The following is a 25,392-nucleotide window of genomic DNA, read 5'->3' on the forward strand; positions in this document are numbered from 1 at the left end:
GACACACAGTGCCAAGGTGGGTCAGCACATCACTGTTCAGCTCCTCCAAATGTCTGATTCAGCTCAAGGGGATTATTTAGCCCCTATCAAACTAAAGTAAAACCTGTAGTGCTCTGTTCTGTTCCCTTTTCTTCTTCTCCTGATTTGGTGCAGCTGAGCTGTCCCTTCTCATGTCCTGCCCTGCATGTCCACTTGGAAGCATGATTTGGAGAGAGGTGGTGGATTTTGCTTTCTAAACAAAGCCCCCTGAGCCCAGGAAGATCATGAGCTTTATCCTGAGGCTGTTGTGCACAGGATGGGTGAACTGGTTACTGCAGCCATGGCAGGACCCTTTACCCAGCATGGTAAAAAGGTTGCAACACAGGAGATGCTCAGTCCCTTGCTGAGGCTGCTGTGGAGATGGCACGTCCTGAGAATGGCTCATGGAAGGTTACAGGAGCACCCTGAAACCCAGGGCTGCAGCAGGAGTGAGAGACACTCAGGCAAAACTTGTGCTGTCTCCAGGTGCTCCAGGCTTTTCTCCCCTCTGGTTGCACCGTGCACAAGCAGAGGGGACTGATACCACGGCAGATCTGCCTTTCTCCACACTCAGGGCAGGTGCTGATCCCTCTGCTCCAGCAGGGTCAGTGCCTGTGCTGCTCCTTTTGGGGTTAAAGATGAGGCAGGGCTCACCCGGGGACCCCGAGGCTGGGGCAGGGCTGCGAGAGAAAATCCCAGCTGCTCTTCCCTGGCTGTCTGGGTCAGGGGCTGCTCCCCGTGTGGTGCTCTCAGTCCTTGCCCTGTGCCCAGCCCCAGGTGCACAGAGGATATGACCCTGTGTGCCCTGCTGGGAGGAGAGGGACCCAGCTCTTGTGGCTTTATTCTCTTACACGCCTTGGAGGGAGCTGTTGACGGATTAAGACTGAGCTGCTAAAGCAAATACTTCTCCAGGAAGCAAATAATGCTTCTCCAGGACCTTGCCCTTTACTTTGGTTTGCTCCATCTGAAAAATCTGTCTGGGTATAGGCTACTCAGGCTGCTGTTTTGATCTCTTGTGCCAATTCCTCTGCTGATAATTGCTGTTTCTGTGGTATGAGTACAGAGAGAAAGCAGAACCACTCCTCTGCTTGCCTCTGCAACCAACTGAAAGCTGCAAAATACCTCAATTTAATTGCTAGAGGTTGGTTTATTCTGGGTGCTTGTGGGAGGCTTGTAAGCTTCTGAAGAGCCCCACAAATGTTTGTGTGCTCTTAGAGACCGGGAAGCTTAAAGGGGAATAAGAGCCAGGGAAAACAAGGCATGAAACAGAGCAACCTCAGAGGGGGGAAAATTCTGGACACAAGGCTCTGCCACTGGCTATGTGCTGGAGTATGAAGGAGGACAAAGTGACTTTCTCCACAGACTGACACTGTTGCTCCATCACTGCCTTAGCGTGAAGAGCCCACAGAAATAATTTGGGTGTTGACAGGAACTAATTGTGCTCTTTTTCTCAGCAGTCCACCTAATCTTCTCCATTGATGTTTCTGCAGCCTTTCCCCTTCTCTTTTAAAATTAAGGGTATTGTTTTTCCTGTTGGGGAGCTGCCACTAAAGGAAGCAATGTTGGAGACATAGAAACTTTTCTCAGTCACTTTCTAACTTAAAAATACTGACAGTCTTTATGAATGAAAAAGAAAATTCAAAGAAACTTTGAATGCTATCACAGCTGGTTGGGAGTTTTCTAACTAAATGCATTTTGGCAGAATGTGTCAGCTTCTTGAAATTGAAACTCCTCAAGTGCTTATTTTAACAAAACTTGCAACAGTGAGGTGCTCTCAGTTCCATGACAAAATTTCTGGCTAGAAGTGGGGAAAAGGAGTAGGAGCAACTAATGCCTTGGTGCTTCTGATGGGGGAGGTCCTGGCCAGACCAAGCTTTGGGACACTGGGTGCCTTGAGGAGCTGGCTTGGTGGTGGGAAGGGAATGTCCCCTCCAGCTGCCAGTGAGCCCCAGTGCTCTCATGACTTGTCTCTTCCCTACAGGTTCTGCAGCTTTGTACTGTGGTGTAATGCTGCATGGGATACGCAAGCTCCTGGAGTCCCCATGGATCTTGTGGGGGCAGCAATCTGTGTGTCACATGAAGCTGTTGGACAACATGCCAGATCTGTGAAAGAAAGATTTTTTAATTTTTTTTTTTTAAGGCCAAACTACTTTCCCTCATGAAAGAGAAATGAAAAGGAGGCAGGGGGCAGCTATGGAGAGAATGCACTGGAAAGGCTGTTCTTTTATTTGAGGTTAAAAGCAGATTTCTGTGCATTTCAGGCTATAAGCCCTGGTAAGTGCAGCTCTAGGCAGTCTGGAGCTCTGTGACAAGCACTAATTTTGAGAGATTGTTCCTCGCTGATGGACAATTACACACCAATCACAGCAGGAATCTGAGCATGGCTAATGTAAATGGCCTGGCATTTTGCTATTTGGGAAGTAATGCTTTTTGATTTGTTAATGTTATATAGCTTTTACCCAGTACAATAGAAGTTCAAATGTTCTCCACATGTTTCATTATTTCTCAGATTCACTCAGTAAAGACAGGAATGAAATACATAGGCACCAACATTGTTTACAGTTACAGAAAATTGCCATTTTACTGCAGGTAACCACTCCTGTGCATGCCACCTGTAGGGCTTGGAAGAAGGTAGGCTCTTGTCTGGGGCTTGTTCCTGATGGGTCTTGAATTGTTAAATCCTTATGCTACTGAGTTCCACAAACCAACAGGACCAGCCCAAGGGACCTGCATCTCAAACATGAAGCACTTTGTGAACATGGTGTCCTTGGGCCTTGAATGTGTCATCATCAGATGGAAGCTGTAAGGTAGTTGGTAAAAAGACAAAATAATAAGTCTGAGACACATTTCTTTCCCTGCTAATGTACTGTAGCAATGAGAGATTCTGGACAAAGGTTGAATTGAGCTGTTTGGTGTCTGTCTGTCAGAGTTGAGAACAGTTTTGACATTCAGATGTTGCTCTGAGTGTGCATAGTGCCACTTCTCTCTCAGCAGCACTGCCCAAAGGTCAGTGCCATCTGCCACAAGTGCAAAACCTCACACAGCTTATGATGCCATGGCTCGGTGCTGTGAATTCCGCTGAAAAGATCTCACTGGTACTTGGGAGGCGTTGAACTTGGAAATCTGCCTGAAAATTGGCCCCTCCTTCTCTCCCTCTCTCAGGGATTTTGTATTTGGATCAAATATCTGAAAGTTTGGTGTGAGAGCTCCAGGGTCTGCTCAAGGAAATGATGATACTCAGAGGTGTCTCACTCAGAACTGTGTCTCAGACACCCCTGATGACAAGTGCAGCAGAAATTCTGAGGGTGCCTGGGGGTGGCTGCTGTTGCACCATGCAATGAACTGGGATCCAGCATCATCAATGAACTGGCACCCTGCATCCCCATGCATGATTAAATGGGCTGGTCAATAAATTCTTGACTAGTATGAAGCATCAAACTTCAAGGGAATTTCACTTCCTTGTGCCAAAGAATCCACTCATGAGTATCCAAATTCATCTGAGAGCAGCTTGTTAGTAGCACCTAGATACTACAGTAATTGGTGAGCTATAAATACCAAAGGCAGACATAATATTAAACAGGCTGTGTCATCAATTAGCTAATGACAGAAGCATAGAAACATTGGATAAAAATAACCTGTAGCAGCACAATACTTTCTTCTCACCCTCCTCCTACTCTCCCTCCTCCAGAAATTAGCAGCTCTGGGACACCTCATTTTTTAATATTAATAATTTAGGAGCTGTAACGTTCTGCGATGAACAGTGTCTGATCTGAAAAACATTCACTTTTTCAGATGGCTTTGCACTTCCAATCATTTTCAAGAAGTAAAGCTGGTAAAAGCAGTGGGATTTGATGCATGGGATTGTTTCAGGTCATGTAGTGGAGCCTGTGGCACAGCTTCTGAATGGAATTTGTTGATTTCAGTGGCACTTATGTGATGGCAACATCTGCCCATTGTTTCTCAGTGTGACACAACAAAGAGCACACACAGACACAAGGCATGGAGGGCACCCAAAAACTTAACTCTGGGCTTGGATTTGCAGCTGTCAACCAGTGCATCTCAGATCAATAAAACCTGGGCTTACCTTGATGGGGACAGTGTGGTGTCAGTCTGTGTCTGCTTTCACTGCACAGCAGAGCCCTGATCCTACCTGGTGCTACAAGTGGGTAAATGCTGTCATGGATGGGGAATTCTGGCTCCCTGTGGAGCACTGGCAGTAGCTCCTGTGTTTCTCCTTGTTCTCCCCTGGGCAGAGCACAGGGCTGTGTTCCCCACATCAGCCTTGAGCAGCCTCGTGGCATTTTCCTGGCCCATAGAAATGCAGAGGGATGGAGAGGACTGACCTGCCCATCCCTAAGGAGCAAAGCCCCTTTCCCTCTGGATGTGTCTGTTGTAGATGAGCACAAGCTTTGTGAGGCAGGGATCTCTGCAGCCACAGCTGCATTGCTCTGGTAAGGGCAGAGAGCAGATTTCTTTCACCACTTTTTTTCAAAAGTGCTAAGCTTAAGAGGTTGTGGAGGAGGATGCAAACAAGGTGGGGTGCAGACAGACTGGCTACAGTGTGAGCTTGTAGACCCTGTCCTTGAAGTTTATCAGCCCAAGAGAACCCCTTAGCAAATTTCCACGAAATAAAACAGAAGCACAGATATCTCTCCTGAGTCCCTGTCCCAGCTATTAATACCCTTATCAAGCTTTTTCCTTTTGGCAAGGAGATGTTCTGGATGTGTGAGGCTGTTCTGAGAGCTGGAGTCTGGGAGCATTTTTCTCCCTTCTAAGTTTGTCTCCATGATTTAATAATTGCTCAAGATCCTTTTTATAAAGCAGCAAGGCAAGTGATCCATGACTTTGTGTGGATTTTTAGGTGGGTGCAGAGCTGACTGGGAGGCTGTGGGATCCCTCCCTGCCTCTGGAAGCCTCAGTGCTGCTGCATGCCTGGGTCATGGCTGAGCTTGTCCTTGAGCTTCAAATGGAGCCCTGAGCTCAGCCTGGTGCCCAGGCAGGGATCACAGGTGGCTTTCAGGTTGAATTTTGATGATATTCTATCTGGGTTGGTGTGTAGTACAAGCAAAAGTGGTTCCTGCTACTCTGCTATGCCCCAGCTATTTTTGTTCTGTTTGCTTGATGGGGCTTGCAGTGACAGTTTAAGATTTGGGCCGTGTGGGTTAAGCCCTGCAGCAGACTTTGTGAGACACTGGGGATGAGGATTCACAGAGGAAAACTTGCTGCTGATCTTTCCAGTTCCTTTTGCAGTCAGAGAGCAGCCCTCTCCCCTGCAGGGTGATTCAGAGAGGCTAAATTCAGCTTTTTCTGTGAATCAGCCTCTGGGGCAGCTCACCCTGCAGCTGCCATCTGCACAGCAGGGGCAGGGCCAGGGTCTGCAGCACTCCTGGGAGGAGCAGGGCTCGTGGTGCTCCAGCCCCACGGAGCTGGAACAGGGCCATCGTGGTGCCACGTGCTGTGTTGTGGCAGGGAACCCCTGAGCAGGGGTGATGTGCCCTGACTCCATGACTGCAGAAGGCTGAACAAATGCTTCTTTAAGCTGTGCTATATTTCCCTAGACTACTCTACTATTCTGTACACTAGATTACTAAAAAACCCCATTGCCCTTGCCAGGCAGTCCGATACCCACACGTGGATCCAACTGGTCAATGAATCCAAACACCTTCACCAGAGCCCAGTTAAGAAATCCCCTTTGGTAAACAATCTCCATAACACATTCCACATGTGCACAACAACAGGAGCAGCAAATAGAGATAAGAATTGTTTATCATTCCCTTCTCTGAGCTTTCTCACAGCATTCCCCAGGAAAATGCCTGGGAAAGTTGTGCCTGCTGCTCTCTTTGAAGAGAGCTGTGGCCGCATGCTGGTGATTTGGAGAGTCTGGGATTCCCCAGCAGAACTGTGATTTGGGGAACCTCCTGACAATCCTGTTTCATATCAGGGAGTCACATCAGGAGAGCTCTGCACAGCCAGCTGCTCTGTCTGCATAGCCCTGAGCTGGGGGACTCAAGGGCCAAAGATGGCAAGAAGGAGAAATGCTGAACCTGAGCTGGAGCAGAGGAGAGAAACAGCCATGATGCAGCTTTTGTATCCACTGAGATTTCCTACTGTTTTTTAACAAAGTTAAATCTAGTTTGTTTCTATGAAAAAAAAAATAAAAGCATTGTAAAAGTTGAAATTCAAACATTTTGACTTTTACAGCTTTTTCAGGTTAATTTCCTGTCTTTTTCCTCACCTCATTTTCCCTCTTGCTGTGGAGATTAGGATAGGGTTTAATGGGGATATCTTGAAATACCTGAGTGTTTGAAAATGGAAAGGAAACCAGTTTATTTTTGTTTGCTTGCTTCTTTGGGAACTTCTTTAGGAAAAAAATAACAAGCAGCCAACTCAAAACAACTTTCAAATATTGCACACCAAATACTCTGTTTCTTCTTTCCCCCTGGCTAAAACACCTACCTGTGTGCAAGAAGCAATGTCATTGTCTCATTGTGGGCAGCCTGAGCCTCACTGATGGGCAGGCTGGAAAAGCTCCTAAAGGAAGGCTCTGGCTACCTTGTGCTGCTGGGATACCCAGGCTCACAGCAAATCAAACCAGGACAGGGGAAACCGTGGTGGACAGGTTGAGAAAAGAGCAGTGGTGGACACAGAGAGTGAGGGTGAAGGGATGGAGCCGGGCTGGAGGGAGGGCTGGGAAGGGAAGGAGGGAGGGTGCCAGGTCCTGCCAGGACTGCTCAGAGCAGTGGGAGCTGCAGCCTGTTCCCAGGAGAGCAGGCAGGGACTCCTCTCACTGCTCCTTCTTCCCACTTCTGGCTTTTGTGAAGCTCTGGAAATTGCAAGCGGGGGTGATTTAACATGTCACTGCTGAACACGGGAGCCTTTGTGGTAATTAGCTTACTGCTAATTAGGAATATCTTTTGGTATTTCTTTGCAGGAAAGCACTGATCCATTTATAACAAGTCATCACTTGTGAAGCAATTATCTGAAATATGTTTTCCCCTTTTTTATATAAAGAATAATCTTCCTTTTTTGCTTTATTTTTTTATATCAAAACATGTTGAATATGCCTGTCAAGGAAGATAGGTCTTTGTAATTTAAATGTTGCGAACATATCTTGTGAAATGTCTCAAAAAGTAATTTTATTAGTTAAAAAAAACCAAAAAAACCTAAAACCATAAACCCAGGAAAAACCCACAACATAAAAGCAAGCATGACTAACTCAGAGCAGAAAAGGGACAAGGGACATTTACATTTTTAGAATTGTGAGAAACTTTTGAAATTCAAAGACCTCTGTGTGCACACCTTTCTATGTAAAATGCATGGCTGGCTGCGTGTAGAGGTGATGGAGGTGACACTGGTCTCTTCCTTGCTTGTGTATGAGCAGTTGCTCTGGAGAGAAACCTGTGACCTTTGGGTGCCCAGCTTATTTCATGCTGTGAATGTTGTGCTGTTAAGCTGCAGATGTTTTATATGTAGCTGAAAGATAGAAATTGAACAGGTCTCAGAGATATTTCACATAGAGTGAGTAAAAAATAAGCGAACTCATTACAGTGAGGCAAAAAAGCAATGGTTGAACCAGAACAGATTTCAAGCAACAGATTCATGGTAGTGCAGAGAACAGATCTGAGGTGTGTGAAGAGTGCCTGAGTCTTATTTATTCCCAGACACATGAGTTACAGGGCTGATGTACCACAGTACATTCGTTACAGGGCTGGTGTCCTACTCTCAGAGCTCTCTGCTCTGCGGGGCAGCGTGGTGTGCAGGCACTGCTGCCTCCCTGCCCCGGGTGCTTCTCCAGCCCCACTGCTTGTTCCAGCAGGTTCTTCTTTATCTGTTTGCCTGTGGGCTGCAGAGCACAGCTCCCACCCTCTGCAGGCTGTGTGAGCAGGGCAGTGGGGTTTTCTGGGCTCAATGGGGTGCCTCACTCCAGCTCTGCACTGGAAGCTGCTTGCTGTGACTTGAAGGGAGGAAGATAAATGCCACCTTGTTCTCCAAACCTTTACAACAGGTGATGATGGCAAGCTTGGCTGAATAAATTAAAAGATGTAAGAGCTCAAAGGGGAGGAAGTATTGTGTTTATTTTCAAAAATACGTGCCACTTGTTACAATGTTTTCATGTCTCATTAAGTTATCTTAAATTTTCTTCCTAGAAACTGCATGATGTGCTACTCACTGCTCAAACTCAAAATGGGATTTTTATCATTGGTGCTATCTGTTTAAAACATGTTTGTCAGTAAATTCCTCTTAGTTCCCCTTTTCTACCCACCCCTGGGTTTAAATAGCTCATAAACAACAATGGAATCAACAAAAATTGTTTTGTTATTCAAATGAGACTTCTTTTTTCTATTGCAAATTCCTTTCTCCCCACAAACTGTGTTTTTTAACAATAACAATTGCCTAAAGCTCTCTGATTTTTCTTCATAGGCAATCATTCTGGTCAAAAACAAACAAAATAAGGAGCCTATTAAGCTAGAGCCTCTTTTGCATACACCTGCAATAATTATTGAGTTATGCATATCAAAATGAATAAGCTGTTGCACAACATAATTGGTTAATTTTAATTAGGCAGGAGCTCATCTTGCTGCTTTGATACAGCAAGCTCTTTCTTGTAGGCTGGGCAGTGATTAGAAATGGACAGGGTACTTCACAAATACAGGACAGGCATCTGTGAGGCTGGGGAGGCTTTGCCATCTGTCCACAGATAACTTTTGCTACTTTCCCACTTGTTAACCTCATGCCTGTTGCTACAAACCCTGAGATGTACTCAGTCAAGGGCTGGCACTCATCAAGTACACAGCCTGCCTATGTGTGTGCACATAACAAATATGTAGAAATCTTCATGTACATTAAAATAATTAACTAAGCCTTACTGTGACTTAGTGAGATATTATCAACATCATTTGACAGATCATTGAAGGAGACATGGAAAGTTCAAGTGATTTCACCAAAATTGACTTGCTCTTGCACCAGACTTGGTGCAACCAGCTATGAGAGGGGGAATCCTTGCAGGCAGTGCTGAGGGGAGCTGGCAGAAGGACTGGCTGCTCTGCAGTGGTGCTCTGAGGGATGGGACGTAGCACAGAGCTGGTGTTCCCAAAGGGACAGCCCTACTGATGCTCTGTAACCTGCTTGGGCCCATGGTTGTCATCAGAAGCTGGGGGGTGGCACCAGGTGGCATAGGAGGGGTCCTCAGGTGGTAGTTGCTGGTGGAGGACGTGGGGAATGCACAACCTCCATGGGGAGAGAGAATGGGTTTCACAGCAGCCAGTAACCCAAGCAGGGCATGAGTCACTATTTTCCAAAAGTTCTGAGAGTTTAAAGTGCTCTGTGGATGAGGAAATGCTTTCCCTTTCCTTTACTCTGTGGCTGACTGATGCTCCTCACCCCAGTGTCTGCCCTTTGGAGCAACGTGGCTGCCCCAGCCCTGATGGGAGGGCTCCCCTGAGCTCTCCCTGAGCTGCCACATGGAAAAACCAGCAGTATGAGCAAATGCAGCCACAAAATGGGCTCCAAACTCCTCAGGCTGAATTTCTATGAACTGGACTAAGGAAAACTAAAGAATCTTCCTTTGGGACTATGGCACAGGCAGGAGTGCTGGCAGGTGGAAACACAACCATGGGATGGGAACCTTTTTAATCAGCGTGTCTGCCTGCATCTTTCTCCTCTGTATCCTCTGCAACCACTCTAATTGATTTCTTGGCAGTGGAAATCCTTTTGAACTCAAGTTCTTAACAAGCCAAAGGAGAGAACAGAATCAGTTTAGTGCTCTTAATTGACCAAGCTCTCATCAGGGTTGCTTTATCCAGCAACGATTCAGATCTGGCCAGAAAAGCAGCACTATTACCAAGGTGTGGGGTGGGGGGAGCCCGACCCCAGACAGAGCTGAGGCAGCTGATGAAAAGGCAACAATACTAAAACAGACAGTGAAATTGGTGTCTCTAGCTCGCTGTGTTTGACAAGTGAAGAGTTTCCCCTCACAGACTTGCTTTCCTGGGACGGAGCTGTGTGATGCTGCTAGCTGCTGGCTGCTCCAAGTGTGGTATGCTCAGGCCAATCTTCAGGCAAGATTTTGGCTGCTGATGGACAGAGAAACAGGTGACTCCTTTGCACCTGTGTGGGAGGGTTGGGAGCTTGGATTGAACAGATGCTGAGCAGGGAGAGATGAGGTAAGTGGGTCACTTTTCCATGCATTTAAACCCTTTTCCCTTGTTCTGTTGGGGTTATTTTTGTTGCTTTTTTGTTTGTTTGTTCCAGAGGAAGAGGGCTCTCCTTTGCTCTGTGGACAAATGACTTCAGCTTCAGGACAAGTTATACAAACCCAGAGGCTTTTAGGTGTCCTTTGCCAAGGCCTTGCAGAACTGTGTGACGCGGGACAGGCACATTCCAACAAACACATTCCAACAAAACACTGATTTCACCAGTATAGTGACATTGCTTCTGTCTTTCTGTCCCCAGCCCCAATGCATGTTATGAACTGGGACACATGGAAATCCTTGCCCCTGGACCCAAAGAGCATATTTGAGTTAGAAGGAATGTGATGGCATTGCTGAAAGGATAAAGGGAAAACTTTCCCTGACTTGCCACATGTTTTTTCTCAGCTGTGGGGAACAGAAGGCAGCTCTTTCAGTTTGGGTTAGTCACTAAGAAGAAAGCCATGCTCTGGTTGGCAGGGGCATGAAGGAGGGGCCTGGTTAATGAGAGAGGAGGATTCTTGATGACAACTCAGAAGGCACACACAAATTGTGTCATCTTTGGTGTGCTGGTTCTTAAAGCCACAGCAGGAGAGGGGCAGGTTGTGAGGAGGGTGAACCAAGATCCAGTCAGATGTTGTTGCATCAGCTGCTCTTGAATGTGCACTGCAGAGTTTGGGAAGCAAGAACTGGGAGAGGGAACTGAAATTCCCAGTGTGCATGCTGGCCTCAGAGCAAAAGTGTCTTTACACAGTGCTTTGAGATTTTTCCATTGATGTTTAGCACAGGTCTGGACCTTGTTATCACTCTCTTTGAGCTATTCTATATAAAGTACCTTGATCTATTTAAGGGATAGGTATTAGCATGGGCATTTTTTTATGTCCTCTAATCTTCTAATTCTGAAGTGGAAGATTTGAAGTGTAACGTGAGAAGTGGTGCTGCAGGAGTTACTCTCATCCTGTATGAATTTACAGAAGTGAGTATATCTGGATAGCTGAGCCCCATGAGTTTCTCCAAGGGGAACTTTTAGGCTATCTGAGGTTTTCCCACTGCTCCCTTATTGTAACCCCATGTTCACCACATGGATAATTCAGTGAAAGTTAATGAAGTGAAACTTTTCTTATAATTTTGATTGTTGTACTTACCTGTAAGGCTTGGCTTTTTTTTTTTTTTTTTTTGGTGGCGCTGGGGTGGGGTGTTTAAGGCTCCAAAACTCTGTTGTAAAGGAGCGTGACAGGAGACAGGCTGTGTCCCAGGAAAGCAGAGCTGGCTGTGAGGCATGAGGGATCACAAACAAATGGTCCTTGGGCTTTGCTCCTGGGAGTTAGATGAGTTTTGCAGTTTGCCATGGAGATATGGTTGTTTTCCCTCTACTTCAGCTGGTCCTACCACTGCCACTGTTCCAGGAGCTGTCCTTATGTTTTCTTACAGGGGCTGGCTGGTCTCCCTAATTGTCACAGAAGGGAAATGTCACAGCCCATGACTGCTGAAAGAAAAGGTCTCAGTTTGGGCAGTGGAGCTGCGTGGCCTGGGAAATGGAACTCTTCAGCTTTATCCCTGCCAGCTGGCATCTTTTGCACTGCTCTTTTTCTCTGCAGTGCCACAAATCCATAAAGCACACCAGCCTGTCCATTGTCCTATGGCCTCTAATGCTTGGCATGAGCCCTCAAGCTGTAACCATGGCCTGGAGTGGCTGGAGGGTGTGAAACCACCTGGGCACTGAAGGGCTTTGGTGGAGCTCTGAGTCCCAATGCCAAATTCTTGTCCACTGCTTGGTGGCCCTCTAGATTGATTCAGGGAAGGGGTGGTGAAAGGACAAATGAGCCCAGTGTTTATTCCAGAGCTGCACAGAATAGGGCTGGAAGGGACCATGGGGGCTGTCTAACTTTCTTGTGCATCAGGTTTGGCCTCAAGCACCAGATATGTTTGATCAGAAACCTAGTCATGTTTGCATAGAAAGAAGCTTGATGAGAGCCTGAATTTCATTGTGTGAAAGTAGGCAGAGACCTAGATCTACTTTGCTGAAAAAGACAAACTATTTTAAAAGATGTTTTTGGAAATCTAGGCAGTCTTCTCAGTGCTGTGTAATGTCTCAGTGTAAATTCAAAAATCAATTGCTTTCTTTTACACTAAACAATGATTAAGCTGTTTAAACCACTTGGCAAACAAACAGCTGCAGCATCCACAGAATGAGAACTTCTGGAAAGGACCACAGTGATTGCTTGGATACTTGTTTTTGATTAAATTAGAATACACATATATTTTCCCCTCCTCCTTTCTTCCAGTGCTGAGATGGGTTATGCAGGAAGCTCTGAACTTGTATTTTACATTCTTGTGCATACCTCTGAACCCATCAAACATAAATATTTGAAAGTTTGACTTCAACTGCTCCCAGTAGTTTCTAGATTCCCAGATGAAATGCTAAACTGTATAAGAGTCTGAAGATGAAACAAACTCATCAGTAGCAAAGCAGAGCTGAAGATTACATATTTTTGGTAATTGATAAAAGCACCACCTTTTCAGACCCTTCATAAAAGAATGAATCTGTTTATTAAAGCCCCAGATTATCTGGCCAGACTCTGTAGCCATAGAAATCAAAGGCAAACTGTCAATTCTCCTTCTGTTTTCCTTTCCTCTCCAGCTGGCAAACTTCAAAAAGTTGTTTGTTTTTTTTTTTTCCTATGGGAACCTAGAAGGAAATTCTGGAAAACAAATAAAGGTTGATAGTCTTGATTGGCGACAAAAAAAGCAGGGGCAGAAATCAAGGTATTTAGCTCATGCAAGGCTGAGTAATCTGCAGGCAGTGAGGTGATGGTTTGTCAAGACATTGGGAAAATAGCTCTTAATTCCTCACTGTTTGGCTTGTGCCTCTTTTCCTTGTGCAAGGACCCTCCATAAATCAGCTCCATCCTCTTTGTAGTGGATCATTTTTGTGAATGCCATAGTTATATTAATTTTTAACATGCAATATGTTCTCACCCACAGGCTGAATCCACGCTAAGAGACAGGGTCTGCTTTAGTCAGGGTATTTTGCAAGCCCTCTTGCTGCACATGATCTCCCTATAGAAGGGAACTTCTTCCTATAGAAGGGAATTTGGAGGAAGTTTCCTGTTGTTTCTGTGATCTTGCTGGTCTGTGGCTGCATTGGGATGTCCTGCAGTGCGTCACAAAATTCTCTGCATCCAAAGGGGGTGGCATGCCTGTGGGCCTGGCTGCTTGGGTACCTGCACTGCACACACAACGTGCCTCCCTCACAGCTCATGAGAATTTTCAGGATACCTTTGTGCCTTCTCTACTCTGGGGCTGGCTAGAGAGCTGCCTGCCCTTCTGTGCAGTTCAGAGCAGCCTTTCCAGCTGCATACAGCTGTGGTGGAGGACAGCTCAGCACAGCAGTTCTTGACGCCTGCAAAAGGCAAATATTGTCTGCTTGTGTGTATGGCCCCCAAAAGCTTATTCTTTTTGTCAGCTCTTTTTTCCCTTCTGGATTATAACTTTCTGCTGCTACTTAACTTTGTGAAATAATGAATGACAAAAAATATGTTCTTAGAAATTCATGCCTGAGGCTGGGGCTTTTTCTAAGTAGTTTTGGGTCTTCAGAGGGAAGCTACTACTAAGCAAAAATTACCATAATTAACTATAGTAAAATGCCTGCCATTTGATGTCTAAGACTTAAAAGCTTCTGTTGGGATCCAGATGGTTTCCAAAAACAAGGCCTCAGTGGCCTAATTAAAAAAGAAAGGGGAGAGAAAGAGAAAGGGGAATAGGAAAGACTGGTGATAAATCTAAATAAATCACAATGGGCTGACAAGAGGAAAGGTAAGTTCAGCCTGACTTCTTGGTCCAAAAATATAGCCTGGGAAGTCTTGCCCCATCATGCTTTTCCTCTGAAGCAAATGGTCCCCTGTTGCTCTGGATCCACTTCAGTGGAAAGAAATTTTGGATCAGTGTTTCTCAGAGCATTAAAATAGAGACATCCCCTTTAAGATTTCCAGTCTTGGGAAAACACATCAGATTTTGAGTAAGTTCACCCAGAGGCAGCAGCAGCCCTTGTGATGAATGTGGGCAGCACAAATATTTGTACAGCAATTAACTGCTCAGTGCAGTGATAATAATGCAAATATGTTTTTAGTGATAGTGCTTATAGCAGTTTAAATTGGGGCTATAAATACACTGATTTCCTGGGGAATGGGTATTCACACCAGCAGAAATCTCTTTCTGAGCTTCTGAGTTGTTATGCTGCTACTGCCTCTGTGGGGTCAAGCAGGTTTCAAAGAATCACAGAATATGACAGAAGGTGCAGTGCTGGTCACACAGGGACACTGCAGAGGTCAGGCAGATTGAACAGGGAAGGCTCTTCCGCTGCTCTTCTGCGTGCTCAGACTGCTCCTGTGCCCAGTGAAATGGGAGGAGTGAGCCTGCTTCTTATATCTTGTGCTGGAAGAGGCCTGAAAAAGGAGCTCATGTGGTCATGTTCATGGACAGTGACCTCTAGACTGACAGTGGTGGGCTCCTGTTGCTTTCTAGATGCTTCCCAAGGGCTCTGAGTGATGCAGTCGGTTTGTGTTGTGGTGTTGGGGGGTGTTTTCCTGTAAATGCAGAAGCTTGTGGGTCAAATCCTGGCTCACAGCACCACAGGGCAAATACCAGCCTCGCCCTGGTGCTCTCTGTGCCTGGTGGGAGGGATCCCTTGAGGCCACGAATTGCAATGTCACTTGTAACACATACAGCATGTCACACTTGTCATAGAGCAGCATTTTACACTGTCCCTGAGGCTGTGACCAGCTGTCCAGCACGGTGCCACTGGACAAGTTTTGCTGCTGGGTATTTGGCAGTGCTGTACAGCTGCAGCACGGATGCACATCTGGCTGTTTTGAGGGCCAAGGGAATCACAGTGGGAATTGCCACCAGAACCAAGGGTGTTCCATGGCTGAGGACCTTGTGGTGCCTGCTCATATTGCAGGTATGAGAGAGAGCACAGGCACAGGCTCTGGCTTCAGGCTGTGTTCAGGCTGTGTCCAGCCTGGGCTGAGTGTGGGGACCTCTCATGGATGAATGGAGCGAGATCTTAAGTGGGATAGCACTACCCAAAGGGGCAGTCAGGACACAGCTGCCCTTCTCAGCTTCTGCACCTTGCACCTGCAGGGTTTGTGGGACTCTGTCGTGTCACACTTGTGAGGGGGAAGCTGACACAGGTGAGATGTGTCTTCCAGGGTGAGCTCTACCTTGAACTCCTCTCACAGCCTCCATCAGTGCTGCTGGAAGCAGAGGTTTGGAACCTCACAACATTTAGAACCTCACAACTTCTGGCTGAAACAAAATAAGGAGCAAAGAGAACTGCTTGAAGGAGTTTGAACTTCTGAAAGAATAATTAAACTTTGCCCTTGAGGAGAAGGGGCACTGAGTTGCAGTGATGAAGGTTAGTTATTTCCCTATGCCTTTTAATGAAAGGGATTGAGCTCAAACTTCTCAAAGCCCTGATGCAATGATGTTTTTCCTAACTGTCCCTTTTGGCATTTTGGGTGGTGGGAGAAGAAATTTATTTTCCTTCTGATGTTGACTCATCCTCGGTTGTCTCTCTCTGATGTTCAAGCGAGCTTTTGAGTTTGGCTCCATGGATCCTGCTGTTCTCCCTAAGTCCACAAATAAGGCTGTAACCATGGCAATTCTGTGCTGCTCAGACAAACCATCAGTGCTGGGAACTCTTGGCCTAACATCCCTAAAGGGAAAAGCAAAGCTTTCCTTGCTCTGAGAGCTCAGAGCAGAGAGGAAGGGAGGAGCCAAGAAGGGCTGCTGGCCTCTGTTGGGCTGTGTCTGTGGGGTCTAGGCCAGAGCTGAGGGAGCCCTGGTGGGTCAGAGCAGAGATCTGTGACAGCACCGTGCTGTCACAGCACAGGAACAGGATGAGCAAAGAGTGATCTACCCTCTTCACTGCTGTGCTGTGCTTCTGGTGATCTCAGAGGCTTCCAGAACCAGACACTGTGTCTCCTGCATTTATCTATGTGCTAAAACTCCTGGGTCATGTTATGGCTTCTTTAAGGCTGCATAAGTGCAGTGTGATTGCCCTTAGTAAAACAGGATCACCTTGCCAGTCCTTTCCCATGCTGTTACCATTACAGATGTCATAGCTGCATCCTGCCAAACTTCCTCAAGGCAAACTCCAAGCACAAATGAGAAAAAGCTACTCTTTTGGCCAGTAGAGCAAAGATATCCAACAACTAGAATAAACTAGACCAGTGAAAATATGATTTATTATATCCTGTGGACTTTAGGAGAGAAATCACCTATTTGTTTAATATAAAGAAGTGTAAAATGAGATGTGCCATGTTTAATGGAGGGTGTAGCGCAGTAGTGCACCTGAGCTGATCCAATGTCTTCATGATCCTGAATTTTTTCACTTTCCATTTATATATGTTTGGTGGTAGAGCTATTGTCAAAATCAAAATCAGCTTTGATTTTGGTTTTGCTAGTCAGCTCCTGCTGAGACAATTTAACTCACTAAGCTGGCACAAAAAACAAACTTGGCCAAAAGATTTCCCCCAGGATAGAATAAAGGAAGCACATTCTGTCAGATGAGTGAGCTGAACTGGCTCTGTGGAGGCTCTGACACAAGGACACGGGAGGACAAGGACAGGTGGCCAATAATCAGGTTGGGGGAAGAAAGGAGGAGGGGTAGGAAGACTAGGACTAACTTTTTGATGTGGAAAAAAACTTTTTGAAGTAGTCTTGTATGCAGCTGAAATGTGCCATTAGCTGGCATACCTGGCATGTGGGAGGATAATCCTGTCCACAGATTTTCAGCCACAGTGGCTGGGTCACACAGACTGTGTTAGACCCAGTGCCAAAGCCCAGCATGAGCACACTGTAGTTTCTCCTGAGAAAGGAATGGGCTTGGAGTTAGGAATGGTTTTGTCCTTCTCCCAGAAAGCCTCTACAAGATTGTTTACATGATTCTGCCTTGAACCTAATTATTCAGCAGAAGCTTCACATGGAGCTGCAGTGTATCCTAGCAGAAGCAGAGGCACTGCAGGGTAGACCTATTTTACCTCCCTAAACAGCATTAGACGTGGCAAGGAAAGCAGCTGTCTAAGCTACAGTTGTTACAAGCTGTTTTCCCACCTCCTACCTACCCTTTGAGATGATAATGTCTGCAAAACGCAGCGGTATATGTACAGTATTTATGTGCTATAAATTATAGCACTTACTGTGAAGTGCACTGTGGAGATGGAGCTCCCTTTTCTTGTTCTCTGTCTATCTGGGGCATGTATTGCCTTTCTTGCTGGAAAGTCAGCGCAGCAGCTTACACCTCCAGCAGTAATTTCTCCCAGGAAGTCAGACACAGATCTAGATCCAGTTGCAAGTGACTTGGTAGCTGGAGAAAATACTTTGGGGTAGTGGTGGCAACTACTGGAGGTTTCTGGATCTCTCCCTAGAGATCCAGGGAGGTGTAGAAGCAGAAGGGATTCATTGTACTTGTTGGCAATCCTGGGGTGATTTGGGCATTTTCCCCTTATGACCTTGTTGTTGGGGGGAATTGGTTATGGGGAAGGCCATGGTTCTTGCTTTCTCCTACCACCTGCTGGGGACTGAATACATTTCTGTGGCTTTAAGTGTTGCAGCAGTCTCAGGCTGCCCAGCATGTAAGGGGCAGTGTCATGAGCCCTGACAGATGTCTGTGTGTGATCCTGCAGGGGAGACCTTCTGTGGGCCCATCCATCACACCCAAAGAGAGCACCCAGAGGTGGAAACGTGGTTACCACAGGCTCCATGCACAGGCAATGCTGGAGAAGGGCCATACCTTCAGCACCTCCAGATAGGCACCTGGACCTGAATAGCCCTCATGTGGCTGCTCAGCAGAGCAGTGTCAGGAGTCCCTGCACATGCAGTGCTTACCCTGTGCCTTAGTGCTACATCCTGCCCATGTGCCTTGCCTTGGAAGAAGATCTGCCTTGTGCTTCATGCCAGAAATGCCCAATTGCATCAGTAACACAACATAAACTGCAGGTTATTGATGTCAACTGACTGAAATTTCACCAAATTTGAAGCTTCAGCAGCCAGGTGCTGGGCTGCCTTATCCCCAGCACTCTGCCAAAGCACCTGCTTCTGAGCACCATTCCTTCCCTTCCTGAGCATCTCGTGCCAGAGGCCATGCTGTCTGCAGCTCCCTAAGGCACACACTGCCTGTGGATATGTCCTGACATCTCCTCTTCGTCCTCTTCCAGATATATGCAAGTCCTTTCTCTCATCTCTTCTCACACTTTTTCCTTTCAGCAGCTGAAACAGCAGAGTGAGAGGTTTTTGAACTCTGGCTGAACTGATGGGATATTTTCATAATACTCCACATTTCCGCAATTAGTTGTGAGAGTTTTTAAAATCTAACTCTATTTATTTTTAACAGGCACTGCTCCTAGATTTACTGAGCTGAATGCAATTGCTTAGCTTCATTATTCTGTTGCAATAGGTCTGCTGGCAATTTTATTAAGAATAAGGGATGAAAGGCAGCAAGTTTCTAGGTGGTTATAGTGTGTGTTTGTAGTGTAGATAAGACACAAGGTCGAAGGCTCACAACTTTAATCACTAGAGGAAAACATCCTGGAGAGACAGGATCTTATTGGTATAATGACATGGAAGTGAGTCATGAAAAAGGAACTGCTATCAAAACTACCCATTCCTCTTTGCCTGGAGAAGCTGATGCTCAGGAGAGATAATTTGTAGAATTGCTCTAATCTACATCTATAGCCATCTTCCCCTCACAGGTTATGGGCGAGGTGTGAACTTGAAATGGGAATTCCCCAAACCAGCTCCTTTCTATATCTGTTAGCTGGAGAGAACTCCAGCTTTGTTGATGAAACTCATGCTGAGGGGCTTCCTCTCCGTGCAGAAACCCTGGAGCTTTCTGTGTGTGCAGGGCACAGTTCAGATCTTGTGGAATCTGGTACACTGCTGGTGGTGGCCCTGCCAGTGTGTGTGTGGTTTCACCCTGTGCTGCTGCTCTTCACCCCTCCCAAGATCCCATTGGCGTTCTGCATGATTGTAAAGAAACATCATCATCCTTGGGCCTGGCTATAGCTGCAGCCATCCATTGTGCATGGGGACTCTGTTTTCCCTAAACCAGCAGGTCATGGAATGCTCTCATTCTTCCTTATCCTTATATGCTGATGTGAAAGCAAAGCTTCAGATTTTTGTTTGTGTGTCTACTTTGTCACTGTAGATGATGATCATGATCACTACTATGATGTTTGGCAAGTCAGGTCACTGGTTCCAGTTTCCCATCCTTACACACCCCCTGCATATCTGACTAATGGTACATCATAACATAATCCAGGAATTCCAGGGTGAATAAACATATTCTGGAGGGTTAGAGAGGTAGCCTTTAGAAATGCTAGTGATAATATTGTCTCCCTGTGGAGGCTGTTAGGAATTGTAACATGACATCTGAGGGAAAACTACCATTATAGCAACACACAGAAGCCAGATGGGCAAGTGATCCACACAGCTTATGTCAAGAAAACAGGAAGCATCTGTCTCTGTGGGTAATGGAAGAAATAATTAATGGATCCATGTACAGGCTGGGAGAGTGATAGCTGTAATTTAGCAGTGGCTGTTCAGCACTTCTATCAGCAATGACAAAGTGGCTTGCAGTGTTACCTGTTTCTTAATCAATCTCTTGATCACAGTGTGGAATGGGGCAGGGGTTACCCTCTGGAGAGAGAGATCTTATAAAACCAAGCAGCAGTGAAATACAACCATATGGGATGCCATATGTGTGGACAACATCTGCAGAGGACTTCATCTTTTCTTTCTCATATTTTTCCACTTCTCATCTTATTGAATTGTAAAGGGTTATTATATTAATATGTAGATCAGCTTCACAGCCATAGCTGAAAATCTTGCTGCTGTGAATCAAACTCCTATGGCAGGGAAACCTGAGCCGCAGAGTCCCATGGTGATGTCAGAGAAGCAGAGGATTGCTGATTTAATGCTCTAGTGTGCTAAGTCTGGCCCTGTTGAAGGGGGGTGGAGGCTGGTGGGGAGCTGTGCATTACGTGGTTCAGTGTTGTGGGGCCACCAAGGTCGGTGTAAATTTCTGGCATTACAGGCACTGTAAAGTCAGAGTGCTCACCCTCATTCCATAGTTCTCCATCAGTTGACTGAAATAGTCTGAGCCTTCTGTAAGTGGAGTAATGTGACAAGGGTTGAAGTGCTCAAAAGCTTGTCTGTTACCCCAGCCCTACATCCCAGAAATTTAATATGAAAGATCACCTCTGACTGCTGGTGTTGCCGGGTCTATCCAACACCCTGCAGTGCACCAAGCCCCCTGCAGCACGCTGCTTGCTCAGAAAACAGAGCTCTCAAGAGTTTCCCCCACCTGGGCTGTGGGAGGAAGCAGGATATGGCAGAGCTGGGCATCAAAAATAAGGAGCTGCAGAGCTGTTCTTGATCATGTTTCCCTGTGGCAGAGACCTCAGGGAGTTTCAGTGATTCAATGAAGAGGAAGGGCAGGAAAATGAGAGGGCATCTCCAGGAGGGAAGCACACAATGTCATGGGCACCAGTCCCTGCTCCTCAGCTGAGGCTATTTTGTGCATTCATTGGTAAAAGTGCAGGGTAGTCCTGGAGGCTGACTGGTTCAGAAACAACTTAAAAGCCTTGCTGAGGAGTAGCTGTAGTAGAAGCAAGTAAAATCCAACACCTGTGCTGCAATCCATAGAGCTGGCTTTGCATCTGGAGAAAATATTTAAACAATGTTCTCAGGTGACTGAGGGGCATCTGGGCCTGTCCATCTATGAGCTCTGCTTCCTAATGTGGCAAGTGAGTTATACCTGACAGGTGTCATCAGGTGTCATCCTTTTGTGTGTGTGTAAGTCAGCAAATGGAAGGCCTTGCCTTTCACCTGACATGGCCCCAGTTTTGAAATCTAGTGCTGGAGAGAGACTTATTTTCAGGACAGAAAATTGTGGTTTACTGTTTTATAAGTCTGATTCTGTTTATAGCCCTTTTCTTGTTCTGTTCAACCTAGTGAAACAGATTTCCATCCGGAGTAAATAATGTAACTGTTCCCTCCAGTGGAACTGTGATGATTCACACCAGCTTGAGTTTGGTTCCACTAACCTTAACTCCACAATGCAATCAACTCTAACATAATTGCACTCTCATACCCATGTTTCACATCTGTGAGACTACTGCAGCAATTTTATATAACCTGGGATAAGTTCAAACCTGATAAAACTTCTCTAAGATTCACCCAGCTTCTGCTGGGGATGGAGAAGATTGGGATTTGATAAATCTTGATTTCCATATGATTCCAACTTCCTGAATGTGTAGGGTTTTTGGTGGCACGGTGGGTACCGGATGGCTCTTTGCTCAGGAGCTCTGGTGGCACTGGTGGCTTAGTGGGGTGCCCTGGTGCTGGCACCACTGGGAGGGCTGTGGTGCTGCTCTCTGGCTGAGCTGCACTGGAGACAGCTGAGTGGAAGGCAAGTTGGAAACAGCCCAGCACCTGCATCCTTTCCTTTGGTGTGATGCTTTGGTGCCGTGGTTAAAATGCAAGGATTTCTGGACAGGACTTGTGCAGAACCATGGAAATTCACCCTGTGCTGAGCAGAGTAAGAACAGCTGAAGCTGACGGGGGGTGATGGGGAACCACAGTGGTTCCTGGGCGTGGATTGGACTGCATTGATCAGCTCCTTTCATTGAAAGCCCTGAGTCATTAGACAAGAAGGGATATGAAAGAAGGAGGAAGTGAATTTACATTAAGGCAGTGGATATTTCCTTGCCTTATCATCTGGTTCCTTCATCCACCTCAAGGTCCAGTTGTTCATCACACAGCCCTTTAACTGAATGCTCTCTCTTGCCACATCCTTTTCTTGATGGCTTTGTTGTACAGTGAGGATGTACAATGAATCCTTCTGTGGCTGCTGCAGTGACTGTGGCCAAGAACCCATGCCATGGCCCTCTCACCTCCAGGAAGGATTAGAGGGAGCAGGAAAGAGGCAATGAGCCACAGTAAATTGAGACTGTGATGTACTACAGAGCGTTCTTCTCTAAATGTCATCCCTTTGCTGAGGAAGGCAAAGTGGTTTGGTGATGGATTTCATGGAAAGGGACAACTGAGAGCAACAGCTATTTGGGAAGAGAGGTGTGCTTTATGGAGAGATTGTTTTTGTTTAAGCTTGCTTGGATGTCAAGATGACAGCTGTGTAGAGATTGTGTGGACAAATGAAGTGAGAGCTAATGCTTGGCTAGAGCAAGGCAAGCTTCCCAGGGGGTATGGGTTTGCAGAACTACATGAAATCAGATTTCAGAGATCAGCCATGCTGAAAAGGTATTGACTGAAGATAAAACACAAGTACTTACCTGCTTGTTTTCTGCAGTGCTTTATTGCTCACTTTTGTTTGGCTTTGCACTAAGTAAAGGGATCTTTGTATTCTCTCTCAGTCAGGTCTACCCTTTGCAGGCCTGCAGAGGTCATCACTCTTTCCTTACATAGGAAAGACTGAATTAGACAGGAGAAGACAAGGCTTCATATTCTGAGTGTGCCAACAAGCAACATTTTTATGGTTTGGCCACACCTGCTGTGGACTGATGTGACTCCCTCCACATCCTGAAGGATTTTTTTCCACATTTTCCATTATGGGGTGAGAGAAGAAATGAGGCCAAAGAAATAATGTGACCAAGTATTTCCTGCTGTACTGTCCCTGGCAGTGTAGGGGAATTATCTGGTTCCTCATCCACATTTCTGACCACGGACAGACGCTGCAAAGGGAGCTTTTTCTGTGGGGGGCAGACTCTTCTGTGCCATGGAGGTTCTGAAGGTTTAAGTTGATTTAAATGAAAATCCAAAAGTCAGGAATTTTCTAGAGGACCCCAGGGTGATCTTCTGAGGAACCCTTCCTTAATGTCTTCAAAGGCATGTGGAGACTATGGCTGCTAGCCATGGACTACTAAAGCTGACAGAGGCTTAGAATGTGAGATGTGCTGGCATCATTCCCAGCTGGGAGAAGGCAAAGTGGTGGCTTGGAGTGGTACCAGCAAAATCTTGCCCCTGGCGGCAAAGCTGGAGGATGGCTTGAGGTCTTTTCACCCTCTTCCCTGTGCTACTTGGCTCTGCTTTCCCTGGGACCAAAAGAGTGGTTATGAGGACTGCACCACAGGGCAGAATCTTGCTTTGTGTGTGGAGGGAGGGGGAAGTCTCTATGGCAGCCTGGACCATGAGACTTCTCACATCAGGGTTGCTACACAGTGAGAGCTACAGGGTGTTATGGCTATCCTATTAGACTGCTAATCCTTGACATGCTCTCCTGGGAAGTGCAAGATCCAGCCCATGTTTCTGGATACCCTCTGAATCCCCTCAGAGCTGAGAAGAAGAGGGTCATGACTCCATTTCCCTTGAAGTCAAAGGAAAATTCCTGCTGACCCCAGTAATTACAGATCAAGTACTTCTTCGTTCTGTCCCTGCAATCAGGCCTTCCATCTGTTTCTCTGTAAAAAGCATCAACTACCTCAGAAAATCCTATCCCCACTCTTGGCAGCTGGGGTCATGCAGGACTCATTGAAGAAAGTAAATATAGGATGTGGGCATGCCTGGCAGTGACAGCTTTCTTGTGGTGCCAGCAGGCTCTCTGCCAGGTAATGCTGAACTCCTGGTGAGAGCTTCTCAGAGCACCTTTGGGATGTGTACAGAAGAGTTCTGTGGTGAGATGAAATATTTAAAACCACTTTGGGTTGAAGCGAGGTGGGAGAGCAGCAGCCTCTTTAATCTGTGCACAGCTTTAAGACTGCATGTGAATCATTGATGAGGAGGGAAGAGTGTTTCTAAAGCTCTGGCAGGTCATTAAACCTGGTGATGGACTCATTAAACACAGAGCTGCATGGAAAGCCCTGGACAAAAGTAGTGGAGTATTTCACATCTATTGCCCTGTGGAGTGCCAGCACTTTTTACCTGTGACTTTCAGGGTATTGTTGCAGGGTATTTTATTAATAAAGGCAAAAGTCTTAGGCCAGTGGATCATGTTACATAACAGAAAATGTGCAAAAAGCTTTTTGATCTGTCAGGCAAAAACATAAGAACACTCAGTAGTTGGAATTCAGGACTCATGGTGTTTCTAAACATCTGATTGCACTGCAGTTGGGTAAATCACCACTGCCAAATCTTTTATCTGGGACTTAATTGGGCTGGGGAAGGTGGGGGAGTGTTGCAGTGTTAGTATTCCCATGGCTTCAGTGGAAGAGAAGTAGAAAATGACACTTTTCCAAGCGGTGTCCTCAAATCCATGAGTGTTCACAGTTTCTGCTGGCCTCAGTGCCCACACCACAGTGCTGTTTGACCTCTACTGTACCTGCTGGTCTGTGCCTCAGGCTTTCACTGACCCACCTGCAAAGACTGCACATGCTGTTTGATGGGCTGGATAATTTTCTGGCCATGGCAATGACAAATGCAGAGTCACATGATATCTTCAAATGGTTTGAATTTTGTTCTCTTTGGAGAGAATTTTGCTTTTCAGCAAAATTGTGAAGTGTTGGCCATAGATTTGAGTAACCTGGACTTGCTTACAGGCTCTGTACTTAATTTCTGATTGTTAAGTACACAGATCTAGATACTTGAATGTATTGCCCTCTTGGCTTTGGATGGGTTTGTAGGATTTGAACAACATCCCTGATTGCTGTACATTTACATAGCAGTGCTCCAAAGCACTGTGCAAATGTCGCACAGAGGAGATGATATCTGCCTTCCTCAGGGGATGGACACTGTCCCTCACCTGGCAAACAGTCAGCAAGTGACCTTTTCTGCAGAAAGCTGCAGATGTCTGCCCTTGCTTCTGTGGCCCTCAGGAGAGAGTGGGAACAGCTGCAGAGGAAAAGAACCTTCAAATTTGCAATGGGTAGGAGGAGCAAGAGGTTAGCAATGTGGAGGATGCTTCTGGATTGAGAACTCTGAGTTCCTCTTCCCTGTGTCTCTTGGTCTGGAGGAGAATGAAAGAAGCTGGAGGCAACTTAGAGGAAGGACTTGTAGCAGAGGTGTGGGGATTTCACACTCAGATGAGGCCTTAAGGCTCAGGTAAGGCCATGGATTGATTGAAGCCATAGGTGGTGGCAGGGTGGTGAAAGAGCTCCATTCCCCTTGCAGGGTGGGATAGCTGCATGTTGGTGTTTATAGCTTCTTCTTCAAGTTATGTTGGGACATCTTACTT

General features: G+C 46.2%; 1 long non-coding RNA gene across 1 annotated transcript; it reads left to right on the top strand.

The window, feature by feature from the left end:
• Positions 1 to 4,145: 4,145 nt before the first annotated feature.
• LOC135306778 (uncharacterized) lies at positions 4,146 to 6,677 on the top strand. Its single transcript, XR_010367537.1, has 3 exons — positions 4,146 to 4,180; positions 5,632 to 5,695; positions 5,960 to 6,677. It is a non-coding gene; the product is annotated as an uncharacterized LOC135306778 (long non-coding RNA).
• The last annotated feature ends 18,715 nt before the right edge of the window (positions 6,678 to 25,392 follow it).

Source organism: Passer domesticus, chromosome 8 (genome assembly GCF_036417665.1).
Source record: "Passer domesticus isolate bPasDom1 chromosome 8, bPasDom1.hap1, whole genome shotgun sequence".
Classification (NCBI taxonomy): Eukaryota; Metazoa; Chordata; class Aves; order Passeriformes; family Passeridae; genus Passer; species Passer domesticus.